This window comes from Sus scrofa, chromosome 9 (genome assembly GCF_054392235.1).
Source record: "Sus scrofa isolate SSC_HxYL_T2T_F1_AM1 chromosome 9, Sscrofa_HxYL_maternal_Yorkshire_Landrace_v2.0, whole genome shotgun sequence".
NCBI classification, from domain to species: domain Eukaryota; kingdom Metazoa; phylum Chordata; class Mammalia; order Artiodactyla; family Suidae; genus Sus; species Sus scrofa.
In genome coordinates this window covers 133,837,049-133,860,424 of record NC_139391.1, presented here as the reverse complement: position 1 = coordinate 133,860,424, position 23,376 = coordinate 133,837,049, and the positions used below count along the sequence as shown (strand labels likewise).

At 43.2% G+C, this 23,376-nt stretch overlaps 1 protein-coding gene across 4 annotated transcripts in view; it reads right to left on the bottom strand.

Annotated features, from left to right (window-relative positions):
- PTPN14 (protein tyrosine phosphatase non-receptor type 14) overlaps positions 1 to 23,376 on the bottom strand; it is a 365,153-nt gene that overhangs the window by 156,402 nt on the left and 185,375 nt on the right. The gene's annotated exons all lie outside the window — the stretch shown is intronic.

The following is a 23,376-nucleotide window of genomic DNA, read 5'->3' as shown; positions in this document are numbered from 1 at the left end:
GGAAGTTCACAGACTGAGGTCCCAGCCCTGTCTCCAAATGTAAAGGGGAGCACACCCATCGCCACGGAGCAGTCCTCTCACCCCTCCACTAGACTGCATATTTCCAAGGTGCTGCTCTGCTCCACCTCGGAGTGGCTGGTGAATGAGGCACAGCCCCAGCCACGGCTGAGTTTCACGGAGGGGAGACCAACAGGTAAATAAGACTTATTACACTCCAAGAAAAGGGTCCAGAATTCTGGAGATTGTTTCTGCAGGAAATAAGGTCCATACTGACCCTAAAGGATAGGAGAATCTAGAATCAGCTTGGTTTAGGAGAAAATAGCTCTCTTAGGGTAAGGAAGGGGGTTTGGTGTTTACACACGTAGGTGGTGAGGGAAGATGGGGAGTTCAGGTTGATTCAAGCCCCTAGTGTGTTGACCTCGATAGGAAGTGACACCCTCCCTCCGGGAGGGAACACAGGAAAAGGAACAGGTTTCAGCAGAAAGCCCTTGCATTTTGCGTGTGACATTTTGAGTTTAAGATATGTGCAGTCAACCACATGGAAAATCCAGTGGGCAGCTGGAATGTGGCTGCCTGATGAGAGAGGGGTCTGAGCTACAGACGAGCTTAGAAAAAAGTGTCAGGAGGGCAGAGGATCACAGGCTAGACCACACCTGCATTCAACAGGTGACCAGCGGCGGCGGCCCTCAAAGGACAGTGAAAGGGAACATTCGGGGGAGGAGGAATGTCAGGAGAGCCCAAGAAGGGGATGCTTCCAGGAGGCGGGCATGGTCCAGGTGCAATCCAAAGGAAGTGCAAATCAGATAAGGACTGAGGAGTATCCACTGCAGCTGTTAGGAGACGGCTGGCCCCTCGCAAAGGAGAAGGGCTGCCAGCCACACGCAAGGAGCCAGAGCCTGAATGGGAGAGGCAGCCAGCCCTCAGAACTGTCTCAAAAACCTTGGCTACGAAGGAAAGAGCGCCCCATCTCTCCCTCTTCTTCTCCCCTCTCTTTCTAACTTAAGAGTTTGTAAAAAGCATATTTATTCCAACTTGGACCAAACTATCAGTTCAGAACAGACTGACAATGAACTCTCAAGGGTAAATCCAGGTCAGTCAGACACTGACCGTATCAGCCATGGATCCTCAGCTCAGACAGCAGACAGAGTACCATGGAGAAAGGAAGTGAAAAACAAATGCCTAGAAGGATCTCTAAGGAAGGATGCCAGGATGCTGATAACCAGTGTGGGACCATTAGCACCATTAAGGACCAACTTCTTAGAACTGGCAAAAACTAAATTTCGGCCAGGCTTTATTTTTTTTTTAATTTTTTATTATATTATTAATTTTTTTTAGATAAAAGCTATTTCTAATGTTTATAGAATGTTCTTGAGCAGGCAAGAGCACCAAAAGCTTCAGGTGGACATAATACAAGGTAAATCTGAAACTGCATCTTCGCGGTGGTGGCATTCTGCCAGGTGACCATCGCTCATTAACCCGGAGTGAGGTGACTGACTCCTTGCAACCCACCCAGCCCAGAGTGGCCCCTGTGAAGGGAGGGAGACCTCAAACTTTTTCTTCGCTCCCTTTGTTTGCTTTTACTTTTTATCTTTTTCAATCCAGATGACTGCTCACCGTAAATAAGAATGTCTCCCTATTACGTGCAGCACAGCAGACAAAAAGTCACATCTGCTCACAAGAGCATGCCTTTTTTTTTTTTTTTCCCCATGTTTTACACCAAGGAAAGGATGGTGCATTTTAGATGGAGCTCTAGCTACACAGCTGTGATTAAATGAAAATCCAGTAGCAATCACTCTGCTAGTCCCGAAAAAAAACACCGAACTATTCATGGAGAGCACCTGCTTTCTTTGCAAGGAATGAGTCATAAAACTTCTGTGCCATGTCAATTGTGTTTGCAAAAGGAAGAAAAAAACCTTTCACAGTCTCCCATATTCAAGAGAACAAACTATGGAAGGTATATGGTCTGAGTCAAAGGTAAGGAATGGTTAACCATTATTCATGCTGAGCAGCAGGTCTCATCAAAGATGAGGTGTTATGTCTGGCATGTTGCGGGAGTTAACCATTAACCTTCTGCCTAACAAAAGCCCCATCAAACCTTCCCAGCCCTCCTGTCTGCAAACCAGACAGTGAAAAGGCAGGAATGCCTCCTGTTTCTAAGGCTGCAGATATGGTTAATCCCACAGCGATGTTCTATCAATAAAGAATATCTCAGAAGTCAAGACCTCAACATACGTACCCTTTGTCAGTTATTCCTCAGAAGAGGGTTCACCCTAAAATACGGAATTCTAGAACGAAAATCTCAAGAGATGTACTAACATCTTTTTAACCCTGACACGACAAATGAGCTCTCACGGAGTCAAATTTACTCTTCTCTGGGATTTGGGATTTTAGACATTACCAGGATTTTCACCACACTGATTCCATCAACTTTCTTTTTTCCGTTCATTCAGTGCCAACCAGCAACAGAATAGGAGGAAACATCATTTACTTTCCTCATACGGCTGCTTTAGTTTATCGGTCCCTTCTGAGTATGCTAAGCTCGGCCACTATGAGATGGGTCAGCTTTGCGGGGGGGGGCGGGAGGGGGGGCTCACAGTCACTTCAAATTGTCCTACTTTACCTCCCTTGCCCTCAAAATCTCACCTCGGATTCCACAGAGTAGTGCTCGCAGGGTGAAAAATGACCCGTCTACATTGGGCAAATAGCTAGAGATCCTCTCAATTTGTTTACACTGTTTCTGGGTAGTTGTAAACCTCACCCAGGACACAGGTACTCTGAGAATGAACGATATGTTTTCCAAGCAGTTAAAGCCAGAAGCCAGGGTTCCTATAGCACCAGCTTCTGAAGCTTTAAAGGCTCCTGGAGTTAGGCTGCTTGGCATTTCTGTGCAGAAGAGAACACACCATCATCTTGAGAAAATTCTCTCATACGACACCAAAGCAAGCTCACAGACTTCAAGCTACTAAAGAGTAAACTACAAAACAACGACCAACAAGCACACAAAAAGATGCTTAGCATCCCTGGGCATTGGAGAAAATGAAAACCAAAACCACAAAGAGATACCACCGCTGAGCCATTCAGGTAGCACTATCGAGAAACCAGAAGATGACAAGTGTGGACAAGGATGTGGAGAAAGTGGAACTCTTGGACACTGCTGATGGAAATGTAAAGTGGCAGAGCTGCCAAGAAAAACAGTGTGGCGGGTCCCCCCCAAATTAAAAATAGAACGACCGGAGGATTCAGCAGTCCCACTTCTGGGTATATAACCAAAAGGATCTCTGAGAAATGTCTGCACACTCATGTTCATAGCAGCACTATTTACAAAGTAATACAAGTAATGCAAGCAACCCAAGTGTTCAGCAGCAGGTAAATGGATAAACAAGATATACAGTGTGTGTGTGTGTGTGTATAAAATGAAACATGATTCAGCCTTAAAAAGGAAGGAAATTCTGATACGGCTACAACCCAATCAACCTGGAGGACACTATGCAAAGTGAAATAAGCCAGTCACAAAAAGACAAATACTGTATGATTCCACTTACAGGAGGTATCTAAAATAGTCAAATTCATAGAAACAGATGAGGGGTCACCAGGGGCTGGGGGAGAAAGAATGATTGTTTAGTGAGTATAGAGTTTCAATTTTGCAAGATGAAAGAGTGCCGGAGATCCCTTGCACAATAATGTGGGTATACTGGACACTACTGAACTGGAAACTGGAAAATGGTTAAAGCAGTAATTTTGGTTTTTGTCATAAATTTTAGACGATTTTAGAAAACAAACCAACCCCTGCCCCCACCCCCCCAAAACAAACAGGATCAGTGGTTCAAACACCAAACTAAAGGGATTTTAACTTTTGAAGTACATCTAATCTTTATATTTAACTAAAAAATGATCTTGTCTGGGACAGGAAACAGCAGAGAAACGTGAAAGGTAGTTGGGAAAAGCAGCAGAGCAGAGGCTGAACACTGGCAGCCCAAGGGTGTAACACAGGCCCCCCATATTCATTCATTCATCTGTTCAACGAGCACTTACTGAGCACCAACTATATGCCATGCACTGTTCCAGATGTTGTGACTATGGCAGAAAACAGATCAGAGACTGTGCTGACATTCTGGGGGTTTTTTGACTCAGAGAGTTTTATTTTAAAATTTGAATTTGTGGCCCCCATTGATAAACTAAGGTGTCTCACCCCCAAAACAATAAATTTCCATCAGCTCTTGAAAAACACACACACACAAAATCTGATAGCAATGGCCTGAAGTTCAGCCTAGCAACAAGGAGCTGGGGCTGGAGTGACTACCACACTGACAGGGGAAGGGCTCTCCGCACTGGCTCTGGTCCCCACCGCTCCCTGTGTCACTGCAGGCGTGCTTCATTCACTTGGTCTCCCTGCCTTCTTGTCTAGCCCCAAAGGCACTGAATCTACAATCTGCACTGTATTTTTGCGCCCAAGGTGCCAGGTCAGACTTCGAAGAGTCTGAATTCCACATCTGCTACTACCTATGTGATGTGAGTGAAACCCTCTGCCTCAGTGGCCACGGAGTGTCCTCAGTGTCCATTTTCATAGAATAGCCTATAAAATGAAGTTATAATAAGGGTACTTACTTCATAGGGTGCTCACAAAAATTAAATGCGACCACATATGCAATGGGTCTAGTTCAGGGTCTGGCACAGAATAACTCCTCATTAAATACTTGCCTTTTTTATTGTTTTTATGGGTTTGTTTTTACTCGCATCATCATCACCTAGAAAAACAATTAAAACATGCTGGGAATTCCAGGACCCATCCAGTTGGGAAAGACTCGCTTCTTGCACAACCCTCACCCCCAATAATTTATCTTTTTTGTCCTTCTTTAAAAAAAAAAAAAAAAAAAAAAGGATAATTTTCAGAGTTGACTTAGGAACCCCAGCTGGTCTTTTCAAACTGGTTGCTCCTAGATTATAAATTCCAGGGCAGCAAAGCATAGTCAACATATTCAGCATATAAACAGGAGTTCCCACTGCGGCTCAGCAGATTAAGAACCCAACATTGCGTTCGTGAGGATATGGGTTGATCCCTGACCTCGCTCAGTGGGTTAAAGATCTGGCAGTTGCTGCAAGCTGTGGCGTAGGTTGCAGACGTGGCTCCGAGGCAGCGTTGCTGTGGTTGTAGTGTAGGCCGGCAGGGGCAGTTCTGATTTGAACCCTAGCCTGGGACCTTCCATATGACGCAGGTGGGGCCCTAAAAAGAAAAAAGAAATAAATAAATAAAAGGTGATAAACCCGTACTTGAGACAGACTCTGGAGCTCTCTGCGAAGAGATCACAAAGGAACCATGATTTCGGGACAGGCTTGCATATATGAATGAGCCCTGCTGGCGCCTAAGAACCACTCTGGCCACTCCTGCACCCTCTCTCCATAGCTGGGTCATTTGGGGAAAGATCTTTCAAAACTGTGCAATGGGTTTAGGGCCACTGCAGGTAGGGACATATGAAGCAGCAATTTTCCAAGGGAAAAGCTACCTAGGGAGTTTGTTATGCAGATTCCAAGGCTCCCCATCTGAAGAGTATGCTTCCCCATGTCCAGGACCCTTTGCAGGAACCTAAGTGCCAATGAGCTCCCAGGCAGGCTGAGCTGGAACTCCAGTGAAATACCAAAGTGCGCCAGCTCCTCCATCGTCAGGTCCAGCCTTCACCACCCCCACCTCACCACCTGCTGTACTGCGTGCAGAACCACACGCCTAAGACTCAGAAGGGACATGCTGTGTGCCCTCGGGATCTTCAGGTAACAGCATCCCAGGTTCAGCGTGGGGACCAGAGCAGCCACCAGAGGCATTAGAGTAAGTCACACACCAAGCAGAAACCCCTCTTTACCCTCTCCTGCAGCCAACAACAAACACGCACCCTCTCCCGCCACCATCCATGAGGCGATGACTGAGAAGAATTAACAGCAAGAAAAGAAATCCTTCCTCCCCCTACATGGTCTACTTTATCAAAATGGCAACATGGCCCCGGGGGGATGGTGTCCCTTCAACGCCCTCTGACCAATCACCTCTCCAAAATTCTACAGAATGATCCTTCCTAAAAAGCCTCATCTCAGGGATGAAAAGACAATGAAATCTTACACAGTGTGAGTTTTTTATAAATGTGTTCGGGTAAACCAGCTATAATGCAAAAAAAATTAAGAATCATTATATAAAAAATAATGATAATAAAATAGATAAAGGACTTACTGTATAGCACAGGACAGACACTCTGCTCAGTATTCTGTAATAACCTATATGGAAAACCATCTGGAATACGTATACGTATGACTGATTCACTGTGTTATATACGTGAAACTAATACAACATTGTAAATCAACCCTACTCCAATATTAAATAAAAATTAAGTTAAATTGGAAAAAAGAAATAAAATAGACGTTTGGTTTAAAAAAAAAAAATGTGTTCAGAAATTCCCTCTGTGGCTCAGTGGGTTAAGACTCTGTCTGCAGCAGCTTGGGTCATCGCAGAGGCACTGGTTCGATCCCCAGCCCCATGGATTAAAGGATCCAGTGTTGGTGCAGCTGCAGCATAGGTCCCAGCTAAGGCTCCGATTCAACCCCTGCGCCCAGGAACTTCCATATGCCACAGGTGTAGCCAAAAAAAAAAAGGGGCTTTTGAGCAAAACTTTTTTATAAAGAAATTGAAAGTCTGAAAAAAGATGCATTCAGCATACTCTGAATTTTTCACCCAGAAAAGGGATTTTCTGCTTTACTTCCCTCTCGGAGGAAATGTCTCGCTATATCACTGCCCTTGGAAAAGTAACACCAGGAAAAAGACAACTTCTCTGGCCAAACTGCAGTTAGGCTGATGGTCTCCCTCAGGCCTTGTCCTATATCTGATAAAGAGGGCTGTGTCCAACTTTTCAAAGAAACTCCTACTTCTGGGTCTAATTCTCCTGACCTCCTCTTGCCAAACCATAAAAACAGGAAGGACACCTCCACCTCACCCCAGGTTCTCAAGAACAGCCTGCCTTGTTGGCTCACACACAGCTGACAAGCCCAGTCACTAAGAAGACCAAATCATGTGCCTCCCCAGTTTCTTCACCTTCCCTACCACCCACTTCTAACAGGTGAAGTCACAGTGCCGAAGAAGTCATTTCGGTATGATGTTTTCTATTCTGTTTTTGTTTTTTTCATGCTGACAGTGTAAGAGGCTGAGGCACGCATACAAATTGAAAAGTCATTCCCAGCGCCTCAGACTACCCTTTGCAAGGACACAGTGACCAATGAATTACGCTGCTGTCCCCACGGGAACAAGTTGAAAAGAGTCATCCCTAGAAAATGTATGCCAGGCAGATAGGATATTTGCCAGAAACCCAGCATTCCTGTTCGACAGATGGTTTATTAAGATATGTCAACTTTCCTGCTGGTCACCATTCTTGCCAGATCACCACCAGGGCAAAACAAACAAGGAGGTTTGGTAAAGTGTGTTTGAAGTTACCTGCTACTAAAAGCTGACCCAGGCAATCCGCACTGAGATCTGGATTATAAGTATTTTTCTCTGGGGACAGAATCACATGGAAATAGAAAGGCAGTTTATGTTTGAAAACACAGGATTGACTTGAATACAAGAAAAAAACAAAACAAAACAAAACAAAACACCTGAGATAGGCAGGTACCAGGTGTCTCATCCAGGAAAATCTGTAACTTTCCAAAAAGAAACCTCACACATATTCCTTTGTTACTATCATACCCCAGCTTGAAAGCAATTCCCATTCCCACCCAAGCCCACCCACTCTCAGAACCAAACCATATTGGATTCCTAGCTTCCTGAATATGGCCTGCATTTAAGGCATTCATTCTGTACCACTCTCTCAACTCTTCTCTCTCTCTTCCTGGAGATATTTTTTCTAGTCTTCCCAACAAATACGTCCTAGTCATCCTTCCAGACCTAGCTAGCTCTTTCTTCTGCTAAGGTTGTCTCACATCACCCAGGTAAATGCCATCAGTCCCGCCTCTAAGCCTTCACAATATTTTAATCATGTCATTTATAGAGCGATGATCAACCTGCACATCTTGATCCTGCTGCCTCTGATTCTGTGAAAGCATGGTAGGTGCACTGCAAAAGTTTTCCCAAAAAGCACATTTTATGTGTGCATTACAAAATGCATTAATATTTTCTGCTTCCTGCCGTCACCAGAACTTCAGGAACCTAAATGGAGCAGGAGACCCCTTCCTCAGGTACATCTCATTGGAACACCACCCATCAGGATTAAAACTAGTTAGGAGTCCTCTTGTGGGGCAGGGGGTTAAGGATCCAGCATTGTCACTACAGTGGCTGGGTTACTACTATGGCTCGGGTTTGGTCCCTGGCCCAGGAATTTCCACACACATGTGTGCAGGGGGAAGAAAAAAAAAAAAAAAGATTACAACTAGTTAAAGGCAAAGTTAGTCCATACACTGAATCTGAAGATGCTTGAGATGCTGCTGCTAGGTCAACCCCCCAAACTTCATGAGGCTAACACAGCGAGAATAGATCAGGAAAGAAATGTCCCTTAAGCACCCACGACCACTTAACCACAAATCCTAACGTAGCACTAACCAGGAGACACAAAATGAAAAGACACAAGACCATACCAGCAGAATGAAACCTATCTTTCTTCTGAGATCAAATGCAAAGGAAAAAAGAAAAACTGAAGGCAAGGAGAGGAGGGAAGAAAAGAAGAGACCTAAAACAAGTAAAGCTTATAACAAAGTCCTCTAAAGAAGGGACTTAGGAGTTCCCGTCGTGGCGTAGCAGAAATGAATCCGACTAGGAACCATGAGGGTGCAGGTTCGATCCCTGGCCTCGCTCAGTGGGTTAAGGATCCGGCGTTGCCGTGAGCTGTGGTGTAGGTCGCAAACGCAGCTCAGATCCCGAGTTGCTGTGGCTGTGGCATGGGCTGGTGGCAACAGCTCCAATTAGACCCCTAGCCTGGGAACCTCCATAGGCCGAGGGTACGGCCCTAAAAAGACAAAACAAAACAAAAAAAGAAGGGACTTAAAATTCAAGAATGTATAATAAAATCCCCTAAAGAAGGAAGCATGCTTCGTTATCTTCTCATCGCCCCTCATCTGCCACTGCTACTTCACCTAGTACACAATAAACAACAAATGTGTGCCACAAGACTGACCTGGGGCTGAAACTAAAAATCCAGCCACGATAGGTTTCTTTTCCCAAGGAACGAGTTACTGTGTTCGGGGAGCAAATGGCAAAGCATCGTATCATGTAAAAGTGTTAGAGATATTTCTATCCAATGAAAATATGACTCCAGCATAGCCAATCTCTGCTCAGCAGGACTAACAAACGACCCATCCCAGAAAGACTCAGGACAGTCTTCTTTGGGATTTGATCATTTCTGAGGACAATACTTTATTTCACTTATGTATTCGTTCGTTAAAGTCATTAAGTGATGTAAATGCTATATGATAGCCATTGTTCCAAATCTAAGTTCTTTTATCTAGAATACTTTTTCTCGTCTTTTTTTTTTTTTTTTTTTTGCCTTATCTAGGGCCGTACCTGAGGCATATGGAGGTTCCCAGGCTAGGGGTCCAGTTGGAGCTATAGTCGCCAGCCTACACCACAATCACAGCAACGCAGGATCCGAGCCACATCTGCAACCTACACCACAGTTCACAGCAACGCCAGATTCTTAACCCACTGAGCAAGGCCAGGGATCGAACCCGCAATCTCATGGTTCCTAGTCGGATTCATTAACCACTGAGCCACAACAGGAACTCCAAGAATACTACTTTTTTTTTTTTTTTGCTATTTCTTTAGGCCACACCCTCGGCATATGGAGGTTCCCAGGCTAGGGGTCCAATCGGAGCTGTAGCCACTGGCCTACGCCAGAGCCACAGCAACATGGGATCCGAGCTGTGTCTGCAACCTACACCACAGCTCACAGCAACGCCGGATCGTTAACCCACTGAGCAAGGGCAGGGACCGAACCCACAACCTCATGGTTCCTAGTTGGATTCGTTAACTACTGCGCCACGACGGGAACTCCTGTATTTTTTAAGTCCCTTCTTTAAAGGACTTGACTATAAGCTTTGTGTATATCTTTGGTCTCTTCTCTTCCTTTCCCTCCTCTCCCTGCCTCCGATTCTTCTTTTCCTTTCTTTCACAAAGAAGGAAAACCAGTAGATAACGATCAAGTAATTCATTCACGCAGAGAAGATGAATTTTCAAAAATGAATTCCTACAGGTTCTCTTGAGCCAAGGACTCCAGAGAAACTATCTAAACCAATCAAACTTCCACTGGACCGATGGGGCAGCTGGGTCCAGGGAGAAGAGAACGGGGAAGGGATACAGTTATCTGTTATCTGCTCTGCCTCGAATAAAGCAAACACCTATGCATTCTATTTTAAGTGAAGTTAGATTCAATGACGATGAAACAAAACGAAGTTAAAATTAAAAAGCTCAGCAACAAAATGTATAGTCTTGACACTCAAACAACAAAATAAGAGGTAACCCAACAAAAAATATCCTAAGAATGCCTGTCTAATGTTCTGTTTTATAATCCAGATACGTTGGTCATAAACTACTCTCCCTTTTAGTTTAAAAAAAAGGGGGGGGAGTTCCCATTGTGGCTCAGTGATTAATGAACCCAACAAGGATATGTGAGGATGTGGGTTTGATCCCTGGTCTCACTCAGTGTGTTCAGGATCTGGCATTGCCATGAGCTGTGGTGTAGGTGGCAGATGCGGCTCAGATCCAGAGTTGCTGTGGCTGTGGCGTAGCCTCAATTGCAAGCCCGTATCACATCCTCAACATTCTAGCAAAATGATCTGACTCTGAGTCTGTTCCCCACCCCCACCTCATCGCCACCCCAGCTGGGAGCACCTTACTCATTTTTGCAGCCTCTGCAAAAACACAGTCAATTCTCATAATGTTTGTTGATCCATCATAAACTGAAATAACTTGCTAATATGAATATTTCCCAGAATCAGTTTGAAGAAAGCAATGTCCAAATAATAACAACATCTTATTCCAGGTACGAAAGCACTCTTATTTGTCCAGTAGGCTAACACTAAATTTTTCTTATGTCCTCACTAAATCTTGCCTAGACGTCTTCAGGGTGAGAAAGGTAATTGCTTGACCAAACTGTTTCTCTAGTAGCACATACAATGAAATTGTTCTCAAGTTAATCTGGGTTACTAACATGCATGAAAAGTTTAACTCTTCTACCCCATGAAAACTTGGAGATATCAAAAAGCAGTGCTGTCAGATAGGAATTAATAAAGCCCTGCCCATCATTTGGTGGAGCTGCCATGAGAAGATGCAATGGTAAGATGAACAGGCTGCGAGAAGGACAGGAGGAAATGTTTATCCACCCTAGAGCTTACTCTGTGACTGGCCTCCCGGGTAGAAAATGTGGGGGACTGCTTATTTAGATGCACCAGCCACGTCCCGGTTTTGATTCTCTACTACAAATGTGCCTACAACACCCAGACACATTTTTTAAAATAAGGTAACAGTAAAAATGGCAAAACTTAGAAGGTATCTGAATGCTTTTACTTTAAACCAGCCTGTAATAAGCAATGAAATTAAGTCAGCAACTTCAGCACCCCAGAAAATACAGAATACACCAAGAACAGGAGAAGAGAAGGTTTTAAAAATTGAGAATTTGGGGGTTCCCGTTGTGGCTCAGCAGGTTAAGAACCTGACTCGTATCCACGAGGATGCTAATTCGATCCCTGGCCCTGTCAGTGAGTTCAGGATCCAGAGTTGCTGCAAGCTGTAGCAAAGGTCACAGATGCAGCTTGGATCCCATGTTGCTGTGGCTATGCTGTAGGCCAGCAGCTGCAGTTCCAATTCAACCCCTTGCCCGGGAGCCTCCATATGCCAGCGGTGCAGCTATTATTAAAAAAAAAAAAAAAAAAAAAAAGAAAAAAAAATTGAGACTTTTTAGCGTAACAATTCAAATACTTCTGGATGTCTGGAACCTTAAAAGCAAAATGCCAAGGAGTTCAGCAGCAGGTGGCATCAGAACGAGTCCAATTACATTCTTCATCAAATCCACCCATGCCCACTGTAGCAGAGATTCTGATACCCATCACTCCACAATGGGAGCAGAAAGGCAGGCTAAATACAATCTAAACGCCCCCGCCAGTCCCCACTTTTACTGTTCTGCATGGCTCATATACTTTCCTCCATCACTTTGACTTGTTGAGTTTATCAGGATCAGTCTTGTGATTAAGGGCCTTGTAAATAAACACAAAACATTTCACCAGTTCACTCAAATGTTTTACTGCCTGACCTCCTGCTTGGAGGTTACACATGGAGCCGAAGAAAAGAATGTCATAAGCATTCTTTTCTACCCACCTGGACAAAATGGTTATTTACCCCCGGCTAGTGTCTCCTTAAAGGGGCTAAAATGCCTCCTGCTTCATATAATACAAGGGGGAAAAAAACGGATTCACAATGGCTGCTGAGTCCACATGTCATTTCACAGAAGGAATTTTAGGGAAAGAGAATCATTTGTTTCCCTAAGTAGAGTATAAAATTTATCTTTGTAAGTGGCAGTCTTTAAAAAAAGAGAGAGAGAGAAGAAAAGCAGTCAAAGTGCAATTCTTTAAAAAACAGTTTTGTTGAAAAGGCATGAATCAGTGCAAGGTCCATGGCACACATGGCATGTTAATAGCTCAAACAAAAAGACCTCTCCTATAGGAGTTCCCTGGTGGCCCAGTGGTTAAGGACTTGGCATTGTTACTGCTGTTGAGCCATAGAAGCAGGTTACTGCTGTGGCTCAGATTTGATTACTGGCCAGGGAACTTCTACATGCCATGGGTGCAGCCAAAAAAAAAAAAAAAAAAAAAGCAAAAACAAAACAAGATGAATAAACAAGAAAACCTCTCTTATAAATGCATAGACATGTATGTCTGTTTTCATAAAATATTTGACAATCCCTTAGTTAGTGGCAAAAGCCACCTACTTTAGCCCACGTATGGAAAAGAACTTCCTGAAAAAAAACAGCTGACAGAATTAACCTACCTAAAACAGTAGGCCTTGCCATATGAGAAAAACACATACGGAGTACTACATTGATGACAGTATAAATAAATAGAAACAAGAAAGAGCAAAAAGAATTCACCAAGAAATCTATTAAAAGAAGCAAAATAAGCATTAGGAACAACACCGATAAGCAGTTTGGGCAACACCAATCCCCTGAATTGTGTCCTCCCAATGGTGTGTCAAAAGCACCTAAAACTATGTTTCGTAAGATTTTTGGTTTGTGTGGTTACTTTTAATTTGCAAGAAAACACAAATTGAAGCTTCTTAGATCACTTTTCTCACAAGTATGAGAGATGTCATATCAGTATTGTAGCAAAGATCCAAAGTAGCTGTAATTAAATATGGGATGGGGGGAGAAATACAATCACTGGTAAGACGAGCTTTAAGCTAAAGAAGTGTCTCCTTTTCAAAAAGTGTAACTTGCAAAAGAACTGCCCAATGGTTCGCTACTTCAACAGACTCAAATAATTCTCCATGTTGGGAAAAGGAATGAGCAGTTATACACACACATCCAGGCCAGCAGACTGTAACCAAGAATGCGTGTGCAATGCACGTTTTATATCAGGTTCTGAAACAAACTCCCTTTCCTAATTACATTTGGCTTAAACCAGCATATAAATAACTAACATTCCTTGAGTCTAAATGGTGCTCAACGGAGAAGGTTGCCTAGAAGTGCAGTTAGCAGACTCCAGGCTATTTTAAATAAAGGACATAGAAAGTGTAAATGAAGAGGAAAAAAATAGTAAGAAAGCTGTAAAAACTTTCCGTGTAAACAAAAGATAACCAGTTGTGGAGGAAAAAAATGCCACGGTGTCTTTAATGATTTACCATGCAACTTCATGTTTAATACTTAATAAAATAAAATTGCCAGTGATACCAACTACAGTTAATACACTGCCAAGATAAGACAGAGGAAACAGGCAACTAACAGACCCATTAGGAATGTGAGAAAAAAGAATGTATACATGTATGTGTGACTGGGTACAGTGGAAAACTGACAGAACACTGTAAACCAGCTATAATGGAAAAAAATAAAAAACATGATATAAAAAAAAAAAAAAGAAGCAGGGAAATACCAAGGTAAGATTTTTTTTTTTTTAATTGCAATGGTGATCAGGAGGCAAGTACCAAAATAAGGGAAATTACTCTGATTTGACTTCTTCACACTTTGAGGCGTCTACGCCTCTAGGAGTCTAATACACTATTAATCCTTGAATGATCCTGACAATTTCAGTGCAGGACAGACAGGATCTCCTGCACATCAGCTACAGCCCCCTTTTTGGAAATCCCTGACCCCCCCGCCTCCCGGTCTCCTCTTGCCTCTCTTGTCTATCACCTACTGCTTTCTAGATGAGATTTCCAGCCCAGAATGTGAAACACCCTGAGTGTCTCAAAGTATTTCAAAATAAGTGATGAAATTCTGAAAACAACTCAATGCAATAAGCGTATGCTATAAAGAAATCTGCCCTGGAGAACTTTGGGGGAAACCTAAAACCCTGGGAGACGATGTTGCAATTCCCAAAAGGATACAGATCACAGCTCAGGAGATGGCGAAGAAGAGGCACACATGGAACATCCAGCAACTTCCCCCTAGCCCCCACCCCCTTGCCACACCCCCCTGCCCAACACTTTAAAGATCTACACAGTAACAATACTCACCCTAAACCTCTGAGATTTGGAATCCTTTTCCATAATACAAAGACTTTTTTTGGCTGCGCCTGGAGCATACAAAAGTTCCCAGGCCCGGGATCAAACCCACGCCACTGCAGTGACCCAAACCGCAGCAGTGACAACACCGGATCATTAACCCACTGAGCCACAAAGGACCTCCCTAAGACACTTGGGCTAAATTCCACTCATCTTCTTACCCCAATGGTTTCCAAGCTTTGACAGGGCAACACCTAATGCTATCTAACATGACCTCAACGACTAGGGTGAAACTCTAAAAATACATCCAAGCAAAATTAGTGTCAATTTAAATGAATACACGTACATACAGGGCATACATGATAGCCCCACTTTTCATGGGAAGGATCAGCAGTAAATGCCACAGAGTCATTTAAATAAAATTATCACTGCAAGAAAAAGTTTAATATTTAAATGTGCTCCTTGAATCTTTTTCCTGGACAAAAATAAACCAGGCACAACTAGTAATTTCTTCTGAGAAGAGCAACAGCACAGACGTTTCCTGCTTTGCTCTGACCACAATCCCAACCGCAGAACTGAAGCCACCGAGTTTTCCAGAACTATTAAATGTGCAAAGAAGTGTGAGGCTAGGAACCCGAGAGATCCCACTCTACTAGACCAACCAACTAATGATGAAGGCAAGGAAACTGAGTCATGAGCGGCTCCGTAACTTGCGTAAACCCAAAGAGCTAATTAGTGGCAGAAGCAGGACTCAGGTTTCTGAAATGCCACGGCAGTGCGCTTTCCGCTAGACCACATCGGGGACGAAGGGGGGTGGCTGGAGAGTTTGCAAAAATTCAAAATGGACTTAGCCCGTTCCACATCTGCCCAGTGTGGTTTCGTCTTACATGGCCTAAGAGACACTCATGTAACAAGCCAGAGTCACTTCATAATGGTGCTGCCTTTTTAATGCATAGTGGCTTTTTCAGACATATGTGTGATCAAAGGGATTAAAACTCAAGCTGCAGTTCAAGTGTACACACACCAAATACCATGCCAAGAAGTCACCATTTGGTTTCCAAGGTCAAACAGTAATATATGGGCAAGTATCATTTTAATGTATTCAATCACCAATAAAATACGCACTATAAGGAAAACTATCTTCAGAATTTTTTTGTTGTTGTTGTTGTTTTTTTTTTGTTTGCTATTTCTTGGGCCACTCCCGAGGCATATGGAGGTTCCCAGGCTAGGGGTCTAATCGGAGCTGTAGCCACCAGCCTACGCCAGAGCCACAGCAGTGCGGGATCCGAGCCGCGTCTGCAACCTACACCACAGCTCACGGCAACGCCGGATCGTTAACCCAGTGAGCAAGGGCAGGGACCGAACCCGCAACCTCATGGTTCCTAGTTGGATTCACTAACCACTGTGTCACGACGGGAACTCCTACCCTCAGAATTTAGTAAAGACTCAAGGTAGGTATCCAGATACCATATATATGTGTATGTATGTATATATAATTTGAGATAGACAGAGCAAACTTTAGCAGAGAAGCAATTCTTTGAGCACAGCTGCCAAGAACAAATCAGCAATGAAAGGTACCCAAGATCTTAACCCAGCACTTACTGGGCCAGATACAACAAAGAAGGGGCATTCTGATTGGCACGCCATTTGAAAATCTAGAGGTTTTTGTTTGTTGTTTTTGTTTTGTTTTGTTTTGTTTTGTTTTTTAAGCTTGAGATATGTGATGAAAGAAGGGAGAAGGCAGACAGAGCAGAGTCAAAGAAAGTAACAAAGTGGTAAAGACAGCAAGCAATGAAGCTGGGAACGGCCAAACAGTGAATGTCACCCAACAGCGCAGCAGGAAAGTCCTCGTCAAGACAAAAGATTCAGGGAGTTCCCTGGTGGCTCAGCAGAGTGGAGATCCGGAATTGTCACTGCTGTGGCTCGGGGTGCTGTCATGGTGCGGGTTTAATCCCTGGCTCGGGAACTTCTACATGCCACAGGTGCAGCCAGAAAAAAAGAAAAAAAAAAAGACTCAGACCAAAGATTTCAGGATATCTGGAGATTTCTGTCTGGGTGCCAAGAGAGGCTTCTGTCTACATATCAGGTCTGGTCTTTTGCTTTGCCTGTTAGGGAACTTGATTTTGAGTTGTACCAGGTGCTAGTGCGACCAAGGACCTCAATGCAGCAAAGAGAAGATGACGGGTGACTCAAAAGGTAGCAGCCACCACCCAAAAGCACTCGTATTTGACGACTGAGCACACCAGCATACCTGAGTGTGTTGCCTCTGGGGGATCTGCATTGAGGAGACAGGAGGAAATTAACGTGGTTTTTGTCACTGCTCCCTCATAAACAACTGCCAGCCGCTCATGGGTATCAACAAACATGCACTAATTACTACATGACAAACAATGGGTTTTAAGAACCCCACGTCTGTCTTCTACCTAAAAAGCATCAGCATTTTAAGTGAAAGAGTCAGCTGGACGCAGGCAGGTTAAAACTGTCTAGTAGTCGCGAGTCTCCTTAGGTAAACAACCAGAGCATTTTGTCTGACAATCACCCATCAGGTTAAGCCGCATGTCTTCGTCCTTTCCAGCTGCTAGAACAAAATATCACAGACTAGGTATTTATAAACAACAGAAATTTATTGCTCACAGTTCTGGAGGCTGGAAGTCTGAGATTAGGGTGTCATCATGGTCAGGCGAAGGCTTCTCCCTGTATCCCTGCAGGGCAGAAGAGGCTAGGGAACTCTAGGGGGTCTCTTTTATAAGGGCTCTAATGCTGTTCCTGAGGGCTCCAGCCTCCTGACCTAAGCATGTCCCGAAGTCCACATCTCCTAAGAGCATCATCCCTGGGGGTTAGGATTTCAACAAATGAACCTTGGGGACACATCAGACCACTTCGCTGTCTAAGTAGATTCCACTTTTAGGCCAACACACAGGTGAGGCAGGGAGAAAACTCGAAGAGAAAGGAAAAAGTACCAGGGGGTCATCAGGGTACCTTAATTTGGGGAAACACTATACAGGGTCTCATAGGTGGGACCATCAGCCCAGACCTAAAAGCTATATGCTACACTCTTCTTAGCCCCAACTCTCCCAAAATACAGAAGTTGGTGAAGAGGAACCACTGCAAAGATAGCATTTCTTTTGTCTTTAAAACTATTAGCAGTTTAATGGAGTTCCCGTCGTGGCGCAGTGGTTAACGAATCCGACTAGGAACCATGAGGTTGCAGGTTCGGTCCCTGCCCTTGCTCAGTGGGTTAACGATCCGGCGTCGCCGTGAGCTGTGGTGTAGGTTGCACATGCGGCTCGGATCCCGCGTTGCTGTGGCTCTGGCGTAGGCTAGCACCTACAGCTCGATTGGACCCCTAGCCTGGGAATCTCCATATGCCAATGGAGTGGCCCAAAGAAACAGCAAAAAGACAAAAAAAAAAAAAAAAAAAAAAAAACAACTATTAGCAGTTTAAGAAAACATTCACAACCAGCATGACAACCTTTGAGATAAGCTCAGTTGTAACTCTCTGCTTAGGAATTCAACCTACATATATAACCAATATAAACAAGCAACTTACTTTATTGCACTGATTTTTAAAAGCTTCTGTTCTATAATTACTTGGTTTCTTCTATATTAACATAAAGCATCTTGATTCTCAATTACTCTCAGCCTCAGAATCCAGTTTTCCCAAAAGATTGACTTAGTACAAAATACAACCTTCATAAAGCAATGAATTAATCTTCATCTTCCAAAGAAATGTGCAATGGATTCCAAGAAGCCTTATACAAAATGAACTTAAATTGAAAGAAAAGGGAGTTCCCATTGTGGTTCAACAGTAACAAACCTGACTAGTATCCATGAGGACTTGGGTTCAATCTCCAGCCTCACTCAGTGGGTTAAGGATCTGGCATTGCTGTAGCGGATGGTGTAGGTCGAAGACATGGCTCGCATCTGGCTGTGGCAAAGGCCAGCAGCTACAGCTCTGATTCAACCCCTAGCCTGGAAACTTCCATATACCGAGAGTGAGGCCCTAAAAAGATAAAAAGAAAAAAAAAGAAAGAGGAAACTCTCGGGAACAAAAATCCAAAGACTTTCATAGCAAATCTAGCCAAATTCCTATTTCTTTGACATTAATCTGAGTTGTTTCTGGTCACAATGTGAATACCCTCGAGACTCACACTTTCAACATTCTGCAGTCAGCACCTACTACTGTTCAAATAAACTCTGGTTCACACACATGTCTGGTTCACGCATCAACTTGCCTCCCATTGAGTTGTAGTATTTCTTGCAAGCTTCACCAGGCCGTGTCTCCAAACACAGAGAATGAGTTTTTCAGTTCTGAGGATTTTTGACATTCCTCCACTAAATGAGGCAGGAGGCATTTGCACTGCAATGGGAGTTGCAAAATCCAACCTATCCTTCCCAAATCCCCTCACCACTCCCCCTTGCAAAACACACACACACACACACACACACACCCCTGCTTGTTCTCCTAGGAACTCCGGATGGAGTGGCCTGAGGGTTTCTTTATCTTTGCCTCTGCCGTGAGGTCTCAGATCCTTACACGAAGAATTATTATAACCGAGGACACTGATGGGCGTGTCTAGATACAACTATTTCTAAGCAGAAACCAAAGACAAGTGCAGCAGCAGGCAACATGACACTTGGAGAGTAAACCAAGGAGCGAGAGGATACAATTGGTAACAAAAAGTTTTGGTTTACAGTTTGAGGGGGAAAAAACCTATAGGAAAGACTGGTTCTTAAGTTTTAGTTGGTATTTTCTGCAGCATAAACCCTACGGCCTTAGGGGAATATGAACACCATGGAATTAGAGTGATCCGATGTGAGGCCACAGAACGACACATCCCCTCTCCTAAGACTTTGAAATATGCAGCAAAATTCAGCAATTGGATAGGTTCGGCCGGTTACCTAGTTCCACAGTAACAATGGCGACAATGTGACTCACATCAAATCAAATCAATAAAACCTCAAATCAAATACGCTTTCTTTTGGCTTTTGTCACTGCTTTGTTTCAATTAAGAATAAAGATGTGTTTAAGAAACAGTGTATGGAGAAAAACAAAGGACCAAGAAAACAAAGAGAAAACAAAATGAATTTTTTTTTCCATTGACTTTCAGAAACGAGGAAGGGAAATTATTACGTGGCCCTTGCTTGATTCATTTTAGCAGAAAAATAACAATATAACTTGTTCTCAAAGTTTCTGTTTTAAAATACCATCCTTAAGAAGCACAAAAATTAAACTATGTAAAATTAAGTAATAATGACGGTTGGATGGTTAAATATTGATGATGGCACTAGAAATGGATACCTTTGTAGAAAGCAATCTGGGCACATGTAACAAGATCTACAAGCCATTCATGTCCTCTGACCCAGAGAGCCTATCTTGGAAACAGTATCCCAAGAAATACTCTCCAAATAAATAACTCTAATTTGTTCAAGGATGTTAACTGCAATACTATTTATACTTGTTAAAACTGGAAACAATCCACATACCAAACCATAAGGGAATACTTAGGTCAATGATTGTACAAAAGATGAGATTACTGATCCCAGCTCTTTGCTCCCCCTCCTGCAACATATCCCATCCATGTCCCTGTGACTTGCCCGGCAATTCCGTGCGGTGAACGCAGGTCCCCAGCTCATTGATCTTGGGATACACTTTGGCCAATGCGATGTGAGCAGATGGCAACTTTGCCACCTCCAGCAGCTTTAAATGGGACTGCACGCTTCTCACTACAGTCCTGCCCTCAGCCAGCAGAAGAGCATGCCTCAGATGTGGGCTGTCCTTTACTCTGGGTTCCTGAATAAGAAAACCTGTCTATCGGCACAAGCCCAGTCAAGCCCCCAAGAGCTACAGCATGTTGCAGCACCCACGTCACGCAAACAAGGAATACATGTTTGTTGTCATCAGCCACTGAGATGCTAGAACCTTTTTTGTTACCATAGCAGAAGCTAATACAACTGTCATCAAACTATGGCAAGTTATAGAGTAGCTGATATTAGAAAACATACATATGAAAAAGGTTGTGGAAAAGTAGAAGATAAAGCTAATAGGCATTTACCAAAGACATCTATATGAACAAGCCCCAAAAATCAACTTAGCATGACTTAACAGTTTATAAGTGTTTTTTAATCAATGATGTACTTTATCTTTTATTCCCTTTTAAATGCTACTTTTACATCCATATATGTTCAGTAATTCTATACAGATCACATTCATAACAGGAATAATTCTATCAAATTTTTTTTTTCTGTGTGAAATGATGTAAGGATTAGTGAACACTTATGCTAAAAAGGAAAGAAACTAGTGCAAAAGGTTATTCAGTTTTTAAAGGTATGAATTTAGGGTGCATCAAATTATTTTGTCAGACTGCAAGGAAAGGAACTGTTAAAAAAAAGGGAGCACGAGTTATTGGCTGGGGTGATCATTAAACACTGTGCAAATAAAGCAAAATCCGAAAAAAAATCACCTAACTGAAAATAAAGCTGTCCTACCCTCACATTTATCTTTATGACCTATGTTTGAAATTTCATGACATTTGTATGATGTAAGAATCATGAAAGTGCTCATTACAACAAGCAATCTCCATCACAAAAATTTACCTTAAAATAAATTCCATTAACAATTTCAAAAAAAATTAATGTGAAAGATCTCACTATCATATCCTTTGGGATAGCAAGAAATGTAAATGTATGTATTTTCAACAACAAAAATAAAGAGACTCATGGGGAATTCCCATCGTGGCGCAGCAGAAACAAATCCTACTAGGAACCCTGAGGTTGCAGGTTCCATCCCTGACCTCACTCAGTGGGTGAAGGATCCGCGTTGCCATGAGCTGTGGTGTAGGTCGCAGATGCAGCTCAGATCTGGCGTTGCTATGGCTGTGGTGTAGACCAGTGGCTACAGCTCCAGTTCAGCCCCTCGCCTGGGAATCTCCATATGCCATGGGTGTGGTCCTAAAAAGACAAAAAAAATAAATAGATAAAAATAAAAAAAAATAAAGGGACTCACAGTATACCAATTATCTGTAGATATATAAAATATTAATTATTAGGAGTTCCCGTCGTGGCGCAGTGGTTAACGAATCCGACTAGGAACCATGAGGTTGCGGGTTCGGTCCCTGCCCTTCCTCAGTGGGTTAACGATCTGGCGTTGCCGTGAGCTGTGGTGTAGGTTGCAGACGCGGCTCGGATCCAGCGTTGCTGTGGCTCTGGCGTAGGCCGGTGGCTGCAGCTCCGATTCGACCCCTAGCCTGGGAACCTCCATATGCCGTGGGAGCGGCCCAAAGAAATAGCAAAAAGACCAAAAAAAATAAATAAATAAATAAAATAAAATAAAATATTAATTATTAAAACAGGAAGTATGAAAAGCATGCATATATGTGAGGGAGCAAACTATACAAATGTGTCTACATATGAACAAAGAATAGAAAAATTAAAAAATTAAATCAACGTGTAAAATATACTTTTGCCAATTTTTTTTAAAGTATTATAGTTATGGCGTTCCCGTCGTGGCGCAGTGGTTAACGGATCCGACTAGGAACCATGAGGTTGAGGGTTTGATCCCTGGCCTCACTCAGTGGGTTAAGGATCCGGCGTTGCCGTGAGCTGTGGTGTGGGTTGCAGACGAGGCTTGGATCCCGAGTTGTTGCTGTGGCTGTGGCGCAGGCCAGTGGCTGCGGCTCTGATTGGACCGCTAGGCCGGGAACCTCCATATGCCGAGGGAAGCGGCCCTAGAAAAGGCAAAAAGACAAAAAATAATAGTAATAATAAAAGTATTATAGTTAGATCTAGTGCTCTATTTACAAAATCTGTACTCGCTATAAAATACATCAATGTCTCTCAGTTAAATGGCAATCTGAAGGACACTTAAGCTTCTAAAATCAATTTCTGATATGTACCTTTTTAATTAAGGCAACACTGGATTAACAAGGGGGAGTATTTTAAGCATAATTTCATCATTTCTTGATAGTGTGCAGTCATTCTGAGAAACATCAGTTGTTGCATTCTGTTCCCTAACTCAGAGGTCCTATCTGCCAGGGCTGGGACGTGCGTGTGTGTATCCTCCGTGGGCACTGAATGAATAAAAGAACTGCTCCTGATCAGTTCTAGGTAATGTTTTCTCTTTCGCCTTTGAGAGGCAGTGATGCAGAGTGGTCACAAGTACGTGTTTTGGATTCGTGCCCGGATTTGACACTGAGCTCTGTCATTTACGTCCTCAGTATTTGCATGCCAATGGGGTTACACAGTAAACTCGTATTTACTACTGTAGGATCTTGGGCTGTAGCCTTTTGAAGCCCCAGGTTTCTCGTCTATAAAATAAGCCAAGGAGAGTGCTTACTTCACAGAGTTGTTATAAGGATCAAAAAGATAATCCACTTAAAGTGCTTGACAAAGTACTTGCACATGGTAAGTGGTAAATAAATGCCAGCTAACATTAGTCTCTCTCTGCTGGTCAACTGAGGCGTCGTCAAGCTTGCTTCTTACCATCACCAAAAACTATCTCTAATTTCTGTCTCTATCCAGTGTTTCCTCAGTCCTCAGGCATCATTCAGGGGGCTCCCAGGAAGAGCTGGATAACCATCTGTAACAGTCCAGTCCTAAAGAAATACGATGGGGGACCACAAATACAAACCACACGGGTAACTGAAAATGTTCCAGCAGTCACATTTAAAGAGCAAAAGAGAACACGAGAAATACTAACAATAGGTTTTCTT